Source organism: Canis lupus, chromosome 9, assembly GCF_048164855.1.
Source record: "Canis lupus baileyi chromosome 9, mCanLup2.hap1, whole genome shotgun sequence".
NCBI classification, from domain to species: domain Eukaryota; kingdom Metazoa; phylum Chordata; class Mammalia; order Carnivora; family Canidae; genus Canis; species Canis lupus.
The window spans coordinates 64,814,534-64,826,006 of NC_132846.1; the positions used below are offsets into that span (position 1 = coordinate 64,814,534).

At 45.4% G+C, this 11,473-nt stretch overlaps 1 pseudogene; it reads right to left on the reverse strand.

Annotated features, from left to right (window-relative positions):
• Positions 1 to 2,387: 2,387 nt before the first annotated feature.
• LOC140639553 (resistin-like beta pseudogene) lies at positions 2,388 to 2,824 on the reverse strand (annotated as a pseudogene).
• Positions 2,825 to 11,473: the final 8,649 nt, after the last annotated feature.

An 11,473-nucleotide genomic window follows, 5' to 3' on the forward strand; every position in this document is an offset into this window, starting at 1 on the left:
TGGGTGACGGGCAGTAAGGAGGGCGCGTGATGGGATGAGCACTGGGTCTTGCACACAACTGGTAAATCACTGCACACTACATCTGGGACTAAGTGTGTACTTTATGTTGGCTAATTGAATTAAAAAAAAAAAAAACCAAAAAGCACGTGTTCATTCGCTGCGAAACACACAACTTATGTGCCTTCGTGGGGGCACCCCGACCTAAAATTTTGGTTGTGATGGGGCTACCGCCTGAGACAGAGCTGGGATGTTCAGGAGAAGGTACCAGAAGAGGGAGGGGCTGCAGGTGCAGGAGTGATAAGTGATTGAATTCTCGGAGGGGCAGCAAGAAGGTGGAAGGAAATACTCCTCTTGGGCAAAAGACGGATGAACTTTGTAGCTTACTGCAAAGGGATCTAAATAATCTCTAGAGAATTTCTTAAAGAAAGTATGATTGGCCAGGATTGAGACAGTGCCCAGCTTCCCAATGGGTCCTCCTGCTTATGAGGTGGTCCATCTGCTGCCTGGGCCTGTGGTTGTTCCCGAAGGGAGCGAGGAAGACCTCAGTGTGGTACAGGTTGTGGGCAAGGTGGACAAAACCACGTGCCAGGCTCTGCCCGTGACTGGCCGGCAGGCCTCCAGGGCCAGCAGGAGGGCAAGGAGTTGCTGGCTGTAGTGCGCACGGACCCCGCTGTCTGGGACCTGGGCGGGGGCGAAGCCAGACCCTCTAGGACCTGGGTGAGCACTGCCCGCGTGGCCAGGAGAGCCAGCAGCGTGGGGGGCATGGAGGAGCTGGGGGTGGGGAGAGGACGTTCTTGCTGGGTTTGCAGCCTGTACAGGCTGAAGGCAAAGTGGGAGTTGTTCAGGGAGATCGGGGAGGCCGACAGGGTCACTGGGCTCCCGTGATTTTCTTGGTCAGGAGCCCCTTGGCCACAGGCGTGAGGACCCAGCCTGGCCACCAGTAGCCAGAAGAACAGCGTGGGGTGTACCGTCCCGGACAATTAGAGACGCAGAACGCGGCCAGCCAGTCCCAGGAACTGGCACCCTGGAACGCTCCCTGCTACTTTCCTCCACTGAGTGCCCTGGGGTGAGACACAGGCTTTTGGAATCAGGTGGACCTGGGTTCGAGTCCTGCCTCTGGACCTGTGTTAAGCTTGATGCGAACACATGGTGGGTGAAACACAGGGGGTGTTTGGTAAAACTATAGTTGTTAGGGGAGAAAAGTCCTAGCTGTACCCTTTAGGCGTCTTTAGATTTTTTTTTTTCTCTTGAAATACAGAATTTTATTTAGAAACTGTTTAAAGTGGCAGCCCTGGTGGCTCAGCAGTTTAGCGCCGCCTTCAGTCCAGGGCCTGATCCTGGAGACCCGGGATCGAGTCCCACGTCGGGCTCCCTGCATGGAGCCTGCTTCTTCCTCTGCCTGTGTCTCTGCCTCTGTCTCTCTCTGTGTGTCTCTCGTGAATAAACAAAATCTTAAAAAAAAAAAAAAAGAAACTGTTTAAAGTAGAAAAAAAAAAAAAAAACAACCCTGTCAAGAAAGACCAGGTGGAAAATGGGTTCCTAATAAAATGGAATTTTAGGGCCATAAAAGTCTAAAAGGGCACAAAAGAGAAATAGCACCACTATTATTTGAACAATGGCTAGTTACTTGCATTTTTTGGCATTGTTAATCACTGAATCTGGGTTTGCCTCTGAATTCCACTCAGAGCATGCACTACACAACAGTTTTATCATAAAATATCTGCTTTCTTTAGATTTTAGTTATAATAATACATTCTACTTGAAATATAATATTCACAATATATAGATTCAGCTCCCCACCTGCTCACCCGATCCTGCTCCCTGCCTCTAGCTGTGCTGATTTATGGGAAATGGGCACCTGATCCAGGATGTCCAGACTCTTCCTTCAGAATTTGTAAAAGCTTTTTTTAAAAAATTTTTATTTATTTATGATAGTCACACACAGAGAGAGAGAGAGGCAGAGACACAGGCAGAGGGAGAAGCAGGCTCCATGCACCAGGAGCCCGACGTGGGACTCAATCCCAGGTCTCCAGGATCGCGCCCCGGGCCAAAGGCAGGCGCTAAACCGCTGCACCACCCAGGGATCCCCTTCCTTCAGAATTTGCACTTGGGACTGAGTGGGCCTGTCCTCATCCCGTGGGTGACTTCCCTGTCCTGTGAGCATGGGAACAGTGGTGTTTGTCCCCATGGAATGGAGAGAATCTGGCTGCTTGGTCTGGAGAGACGGGGTTGGGTGGGGAAGGACTAAGTAGGCTCCCTGAGTGAGGGAGAGAGAGAACTCCTGGGTTTCCCATACAGTCTAGGTCCTACCCTGGGGATCACGGTGCCCTGCCTTTTTTTTTTTTAAGTAAAAATTATCTTTACTACCCAAGAGGCGGGTTGTAACAAATGAAAGGAACAGTTTGAGGCAGGTGTATGGTTTCATTACAGTCATGGTCACACCATTGGGTTCTCGCCCTCCTCCCCCTCAGGTCAGGGGGCAGCAGCGAGCGGTGGTCCAGTCGATAATGCTGCACTGGCAGTGGCATGTAGTTTCGCCCCGGATATCCCAGGAACCACAGCCATAGCCACAGGCACAGCCAGTGACAGTCATCCCTGCAGGGCAGGAGGACAGTCTGCCTGAGTTCTTGATACTGACACATGACACATGACATCCTTTGTGTTGGGGAAGGATGTAACTCTAAGCCAGTGAGGGTTTCCTTTATCTTTGTATCCAGAATGAAGTCCAAGGAACACGGAGCAGTCCCTGGGATCATCGGCTGGAGGAGGAAGAGAGGGAGAAGGAAGCAACAAGTAGTCTTCATCCTGTGGAATGGCAGTGTCCTGGGCCTATAGACTTCCCTACTTGATCATGGTGGTGACAGGTGGGGATTCTCAGGAAGAACTCTACCAAGAGACTCCTCTGTCCCTCTCTGGACTCCAGCCCATCCCCCCACTGTCCTCTGCTGCGGTCGTGTCTCCCCATCTTCAGAGACCTTGCACACAATGCTTTATGATTTGGTAAAATACACACCTTCATTCTAAAAAAAGTTGTTAAGGAAAACTTGGGGCTAGGGGTGTGGTGGGGGTCACTGGTTCCCCCATTTCTTAAAAATGTCCAGGATCTGAATTCGCCTTCCAGGTCAGTGGGAAACCCCATTAAACCAATAATACAAGTTATATTGTGGGGAACACTTATAATGCTCAGGGCTAAACTCCTTGTGAGTCAAAGTTAAATGAAATAGTGTATGTGCTCATGGCATGTAGTAAGCACTTGGCAAAAGTTGGCTGTTCCTACCTCTCCCGGCCACTGGCTTCTTCTTATGTTTGGTATGGGGGGGAGTGCTGGGCAGGAGGAAAAGGAGGCTCCCTGCTTCAGCTCCACGCCTCTTGAGCAGCTGCATCCTTCTACCATCTTGGGTCCTTCCAGAAAGCACCTCCTCTGTGGCTCCTGCCCTAACCATTTCTTCCCTTTACTGCCTCAGCTCTGGGCAAGTGAGAGCTCCTTGGTTTTGCTAACCTCTGGGTGTCTCACCAGAGACCCTGTTGTTTTCTCCTCTAACTTTTCCACACCTTTCTATGCAGTCTCTTCATAAAAGTCTCATCCTTTGAACCAATACTCTGAGTAATGCTCTTTTTAATTTTCACAACCAACTCCTGCAGAATCTCAAGATATCTATCTCCCAGGGAGATAGAGTGGCTTGCTCAAGGTCTATAACTGGCCAGTGACTGAGCCAGCACCTTTGATTCCAGGTCTGATGCCCCCAAAGGCTTGATTTTATCTTTCACTGGCTCCCTATTTCAGAACAAGGTGACCTTCTACGGTAAGACTCACCTACAGGTAAGCCACCTGTCCTGTGGCACTGCTCTGTTCCCTCCCCATGCCGTACCCCATAGCCGTGCAGAGACAGCTATGCCTCAGGAGCTAACTGGGAGCTAAAGAGACCACACATGAGGCTAGAGGAAGAAAATTTTTACTTACAGACCCAGTACCAGTATCCACAGCACCCTCCAGGCTGGTCCCTGTGGGCAGCTGTCCTCAGCTGAGGAGAAGAGGGGGTAGCCAACATCGACAGCTGATTCTGGTGGTCATGGAGGCAGAAACACACAGGAAGGGCAGGTCGTACCCTCCTTAGGCAAATATTCCAGCCCTTAGCCCACTGCACCTACATCTTTTGGGTGCATGATGTGCGGTGCTCACTGGTCTGTGGGGAACTAGAGGAACAAGGAATGCTGAACTGACTTGGCCATGGAGGGTGGCTTTGCTACACTGTCAGAGAGGTTAAGGGGAAAGGAAAGATGCCACATTCCCCAGTGAAAGTGTTTTTCCATCCTTCCATCTATTATCTATCCTCCCATCCATTTATCCATATTCCCATCCATCTCCCATCTATCTTTATCCATCTCCCATCCATCCTGCTATCCTTCTATCTACCCATTCTCCCATTCATCCATCCATTCATCCATCCATCCATCCATCCATCCATCCATCCATCCATCCTCCCATCCATCTATCCATCTTCTCATCCATCTATCCATCCATCCTCCCATCCATCTATCCATCTATTTATCCATTTTTCCATTCATGCTCCCATCCATCCATCCATCCATCCATCCATCCATCCATCCGTCCATCCATCATGAAAACATTGTGAGGTGGCTACATCGGTAAGAAGAGAATTGGAAAGGTGGTTTGAAGGCTTACCTAGGGACAGAAAAGAAAGCTTTCATATGGCACTGGTTTGAAGCTGGTACCTATCAACACACACACACACACACACACACAGAGAGAGAGAGCTTGTCTTGGTTCGGTAATTTCCTCTAGAGTATCTCTGCACATATTTTCCTATGATGAAATGGCCAGTGGTTTTTATCTGATGCATCAATTTTAAGCAATTGGTAGGCCCTGGCAGAGAGGCAGAAGGCATTCGAAACTCCATCTTTCTGTATGAGGGTGCCTTAATCCATTAACCAAGACTGTCGTGGGCATGGGCAGAGGAAGCCAAGTGACTTAAAATAATGGAGACACTAACATCTAGGATGCTTGTGAGGATGTTGGATATTTGGTCTGGAAGGAGGTAAACTGAAGCCTAAGGACAAGTCAAAATATAAGACCCCAGGCAGTGAAATGTCCCAAATAATTATCAAATGAATATCTTGAAAAGTGCAAGACAACGTCATCTCTGGCCTAGGAAGGAATCATACTGGGCAAACAGAAGAACTAGTAGGCATCTTAGAGACCATCTAGGACAGGACAGTGAATGGTTTCTGTCCCTGCTGCCATCTTGGATTTATTTTTAGTGATTCTCAGAATCTTATCTTGAGAAGGATTCTGAGGCTGTGCCTGAATGAAGATGAAAATAGGGCCATGGCTGACTGGTGATGGCTGTGTGGATGTGAGAGCAGAAGAAATTGTGCATGGTTACATGTTTGTCTTTTTCAGTCTAGACCATCACTCTCATTGTATCAATGAGGAAGTAGAGGTTGGGAGAGCTAGAAAGAACTTATCAAGGGTTACACAGTCCAGAGCACAGTGAGAATTAGAATCCCTTCCCTTGGCTCACAAGCAAGTGTTCTTCCTACTCCAGCACACATTCTGTCAGGATTGACAATAAACCATAGTCAATTCTCACAGTGTCTAATATGGAAAAACACCTGATATCAGCCAAATATTGATTTTGCCATCCACAGGCTTGCTGACCTTCACCGGCAGCCATTTGTTTGTTGTACAAACAAGCCTTTGAGCCTGTTTGTTAGTCCTCATGGGGCTTATCTCAATTTTGTCTCTGAATTTTTGCCCTCATTTCTTGAGCACTTACTATGTGCTTAAAGCTTTACATGAAATACCTTCGTCTTCCCCAAAACTTGTGTCTTTGCAAATGAGAAAATTGAGTTCAAGTGGCTTACCCAAGATGGCATAGCTCATGAGTGGTTAGTACCAGGAACAGAACCAGGCACTAACAAATCTTTTCCCTGGTTGCCAGGTCTGGTTGATTGCTTGGGTTCCTGTGTTGTTGTTGTTTTCAACAACCCTGTCTTGAGTCTTTATATGTGGAATACTGTTGGGTGTCAAAAGTCATCAGTGACAAAACTCTCTGCTTGTAGCTCCATTATTGGACAGCAGCTGGTCTTTATTTTTTTTAAGATTTATTTATTTATTTATTCGTGATAGACAAAGAGAGAGAGAGAGAGAGAGGCAGAGACACAGGAGGAAGGGGAAGCAGGCTCCATGCCAGGAGCCTGACGTGGGACTCGATCCTGGGACTCCAGGATTGCGCCTTGGGCCAAAGGCAGGCGCTAAACCACTGAGCCACCCAGGGATCCCAGCAGCTGGTCTTTATATGTCAATGAATAATGACTTCTTTTCACTATCACTCACTTATTTCTGAGGCAAACATTAGCTCACGGACAATTCCCAGCAACCCAAACCCCACAGTAGGAAGTCTCCCCACTAAAACACTAAACCCCAAGCCTTCCTTACATTTGTGTGTACTCTAAGAGTTCAGGGTGAGGATCTAGTCTCTGCTACCCTTCAGTGACCTCCCTCAGTGCAGATGAGGAAAAGGACCTAAATTAGTCTGCTAGGACTGTCGCAACTAAGTACCACAAACTGGGCTCCTTAAACAACCAAGATTTATTATCTCACAGTTCTAGAGGCCAGATGTCTGAAATCACGCTGTTGGCAATGTTGGTTCCTTCTGAGGGTTATGAGGGAAAGATCTGTTCCAGCCTTTTCTCATTGGCTTGTAGATTGACTATCTTCTTGCCCACATGCTATTCTTGCTGTATTTTCATATTGTCTTTCCTCTGTACTCATGGCCCAGTGACCAGATTTCCCCTTTTTATAAAGATATCTGTCCTGTTGGATTAGGGCCCACTCTAATAACCTCATTCTAAGTTGATCACCTCTGTGAAGACCCTATCTCCAAATGAGGTCACATTCTAAGGTACTGGGGGTTAGAGCCTCAACATATAAATTTTTGAGGGGGCACAATTTAACCCATAACAGCATCTTTCTGGCCCATGCATAATTTGGCAAAGAATGACATGCCACTTTTCCCTGCCTCAACATTTTATTATGAAAGACTTTTACAGTGGCCACTTTAAATCTACCATATTGATTCAATCATTAATATTTTACTATACTTATTTTATCACATACTCTCTGAAGTAATAGCATCTTTGTGTAAAGTAAAAAGAATACGTCTCATACCAGATGGATGTCACCATATACCAGGATGTACCACTTGGCAAGTATAGCATGGCCTGGATTTCAGGGCCCATTCTCTCTCCATCAGACATCCATGTGTGGTGAACAACTTGTCCCACCGCCCTTTATGATGAAGACAATTTGCTAAATAAACAGCAGTGCAATAGGATATCTACAAAGCCCTTGTTTCTTCTTATAAAGAAGTTTGAATTAAAAGTTATTCACTGAATTTGCATGGAAATTACACATAGCATAATGTGTAGCCCTGGACTGGCATGTGATTGGAATTTAGTATAAGATGGTTGGATAAAAGAGTGATTAACTTAGTATTAGTTGGTTGAGTAAAAGAATGGTTGACTGAATCTACTTCTTCCTAACTTTAGTTTATGTGAACAATGAGTAGGAGTCAAATATGTATTCAGACACTAAAGAAAGGGGGTGCCCACCAGGAAAAAATACATTTCTAGGGGCAGCTTTGATGGCACAATTATTGAAATGGATTAAGATGACAATTATCCTGAAGCCCTTTGGTTGCCCATTCATGTTGCTTCTGCTGGGTTTCTACTTCCATTTGGGCCTTCACCAGATATTGCCCTGTCCCATGGGAGGACTGTTCCCTGACATGTAATCATAGGGGATTAAAGCTGCTTATTTATGGGGGATTCAGCAGGATCACAATCTAAGGCCAAGAGAGAATCATTGAAGATCCAACCAAGAAGATGAGCAAAACAATATTTATCAGGGCAGTGACTTTAGAGATTGCCGGTGCTCCCCCAGACTAGAGATTGAGTTAATATTAACAAGCCCAAGGTGATGTGGGTTTGTGCAATCCTGGGCCTGGCCACCTCCTCCCCACCTGACAATCCTGTTTGTCCACTCTGCCTCTTGCACCTCAGCTGCCCTCCAGTTAATGCCCAGGGAGGAGGTTGGTAGGCTGAGTCTCCGGGCAACACCAGATGGTGCTGTCACTCTGAAACAAAAATGTCAAATGCCACTCTGCTGCATCAGCGTGCTTTCAGTGGGCGCCACTGAGTCTCTGAGTGCAGGGGCATCTGGTATTCAAATCACTATCTTCAAGAAGAGCGGCATGTTAGCCCAGAAGGGACAGTGTATCACAGGGGAGTAAGCTCTCTGACCTCCTCACCTTACCTTCCCTCGCCAATTGATTCCCCTGATCACTGCCTGAGTGACCCAACTAAATGCAGTTATACCCTAGTCACGACCTCACCTAAGGGCCTCCTCACCCACAGCAGCATTTAGCAAAGTGTGTTCCAAGGAACCCTAGAGATGATTCATAGGGAAAAAAGATGGGGCTTCATGGTCAAATAAGTTCGGGAAACACTGCATCTTCTCCCTCCCACTTGGATGGTAATATTTGAAGGATGTTGAGAAGTCACACTTGTCCAGAGTTTTCCAGATCCACTTCACCAAGGACCCTTTTCCCCGATAATACAAACTAACAGCATGGGGAAATGTTTTGGAGGGAATGTCCTCCTTCAGGACAGGCCCCCTTGCTTCTTTGCTTAACAAAGAACTGCTTCCTTGAGCTTCTTCTTGCCCGCCCATCTTCCTAATCTCCTAGAACCTCCTTCCATTTTATTCTTAAATTCATACTTAATACTTTAAAAATTATTTATTCATTTGAGAGAGAGAGAGCACGCACAAGGGGGGAAAGGAGCAGGAGGAGGGGGAGAAGCAGACTCCCTGCTGAGTGGGGAACCTGATGCAGGGCTTGATCCCAGGACCCTGGGACCATGACCTGAGCTGAAGGCAGACGCTTAACTGACTGAGCCACCCAGACACCCCAATATTTAATACTTCTTAAATATAGAAAACCATAAAGAAGAAAACAAATGGTTTATGATTCTATCACCCACATCTTTTTATGATTCTGTCAAAAAGTAAATCACTTTGTGCCTCTGCTGGATTCCCTCTTGGGGTTCTAGCTCACTTAGAACAAAAGCCAGCCATTACAGGTGTTCAATGTATGACTCCCCCACCCCCACCCCAAGCCAGGGATTGCAGTTAGCATTGTAGCCTCTTCTGTTTCTCTCTCTCTCTCTCTCTGTCTTATATTCTCCCCTATTCTAGGCACACTGCCTCCTTGCTTCCCTTGACCATGCCAGACATTCCTGCCCCTGGGCCTTTGCATCACCTTATTCACTATGCCTGACTGCTCTTCTTTCAGATACCCGCATGGCTTACTTTCTCATATGCCTTGGGTTTCTTGGTGAGGCCTTCCCTGATCACTCTGAGCATGTCTCACATCCAACTCTTCCCATCCCACGTACCTGCATTATTTTTTGCTCTAAGATTTGTAACCTTCCCCTATTCTACACATGGTATTGACTTGCCAGGATTATTGCCTATATCCCCAATTGAGCTCCTGTGGGCAAAGATTTTGTCAGTCTTGTTCACAGCTGCATAGTAGATGCTCAGTAATAATTGTCAGATGAATGAATGTGTGTGTTCACAGGAGAAATCATACTTTGTACACTATTCTGTGTTTTGCTTTTTACCCTATTTTTTCTTTATTTTTTAAATTCCTGTGACTTTTTTATTTTATTTGTATATTTTTTTATTGGAGTTCAATTTGCCAACATATAGTTTAACACCCAAATTGGCAAAGAAGAAGTCAAACTCTCCCTCTTTGCAGATGACATGATACTCTACATAGAAAACCCAAAAGACTCCACCCCAAGATTGCTAGAACTCATACAGCAATTTGGCAGTGTGGCAGGATACACATCAATGCCCAAAAGTCAGTGGCATTTCTATACACTAAGGATGAGACTGAAGAAAGAGAAATTAAGGAGTCGATCTCATTTATAATTGCACCCAAAAGCATCAGACATCTAGGAATAAACCTAACCAAAGAGGTAAAGGATCTATACCCTAAAAACTACAGAACACTTCTGAAAGAAATTGAGGAAGACACAAAGAGATGGAAAAAATATTCCATGCTCATGGATTAAAAGAATTAATATTGTGAAAATGTCTATGCTACCCAGGGCAATTTACACTTTTAATGAAATCCCTATCAAAATGCCATGGCCTTTCTTCAGAGAGTTGGAACAAATCATCTTAAGATTTGTGTGAAATCAGAAAAGACCCCGAATAGCCAGGGGAATATTGAAAAAGAAAACCAGAGCTGGGGGCATCACAATGCCAGATTTCAGGTTGTACTACAAAGCTGTGATCATCAAGACAGTGTGGTCCTGGCACAAAAACCGACACATAGATCAATGGAACAGAATAGAGAATCCAGAAGTGGACCCTCAACTTTATGGTCAACTAATATTCAACAAAGCAGGAAAGACTATCAACTGGAAAAAAGACAGTCTCTTCAACAAATGGTGCTGGGAAAATTGGATGTGCTATCCACGTGCAGAAGAGTGACACTAGACCATTCTCTTACACTAGACACAAAGATAAACTCAAAGTGGATGAAAGATCTAAATGTGAGACAAGAATCCATCAAAATCCTAGAGGAGAACACAGGCAACATGTTTTTTGAACTAGGCCACAGCAACTTCTTGCAAGATACATCTATGAAGGCAGAGAAACAAAGGCAAAAATGAACTATTGGGACTTCATCAAGATAAAAAGCTTCCGCACAGCAAAAGAAACAGTCAACAAAGCTAAAAGACAACCTACAGAATGGGAGAAGGTATTTGCAAATGACCTATCAGATAAAGGGCTAGTATCCAAGACCTATAAAGAACTTATAAGGGATCCTTGGGTGGCGCAGCGGTTTGGCGCCTGCCTTTGGCCCAGGGCGCGATCCTGGAGACCCGGGATCGAATCCCACGTCGGGCTCCCGGTGCATGGAGCCTGCTTCTCCCTCTGCCTGTGTCTCTGCCTCTCTCTCTCTCTCTCTCTCTCTGTGACTATCATAAATAAATAAAAATTAAAAAAAAGAACTTATAAAACTCAACACCCAAGAAACAAACAATCCAATCATGAAATGGGCAAAATACATGAACAGAAATTTCACCAAAGAAGACATAGACATGGCCAACAAGCACGTGAGAAAATGCTCCTATTTTTTCTTTTAGAGATCTTTCCCTATCAGCCTGTATAGATCTAGTCCTATGACTTTGAAAGACTGCATGACATTCCATAATAGAGATGTACCCAATTTTATGTAGTCATTCCCTTATTGGTGGACATTTAGGGTTTTGTTGTTGGTTTTTGTTGTTGTTTTGTTTCTGTTTTTTTTTTTCTCTTCAAACAATGCTGCAATTAAAAAGAACTTTGTTCCCTTACATTTTTTTTTTTTTT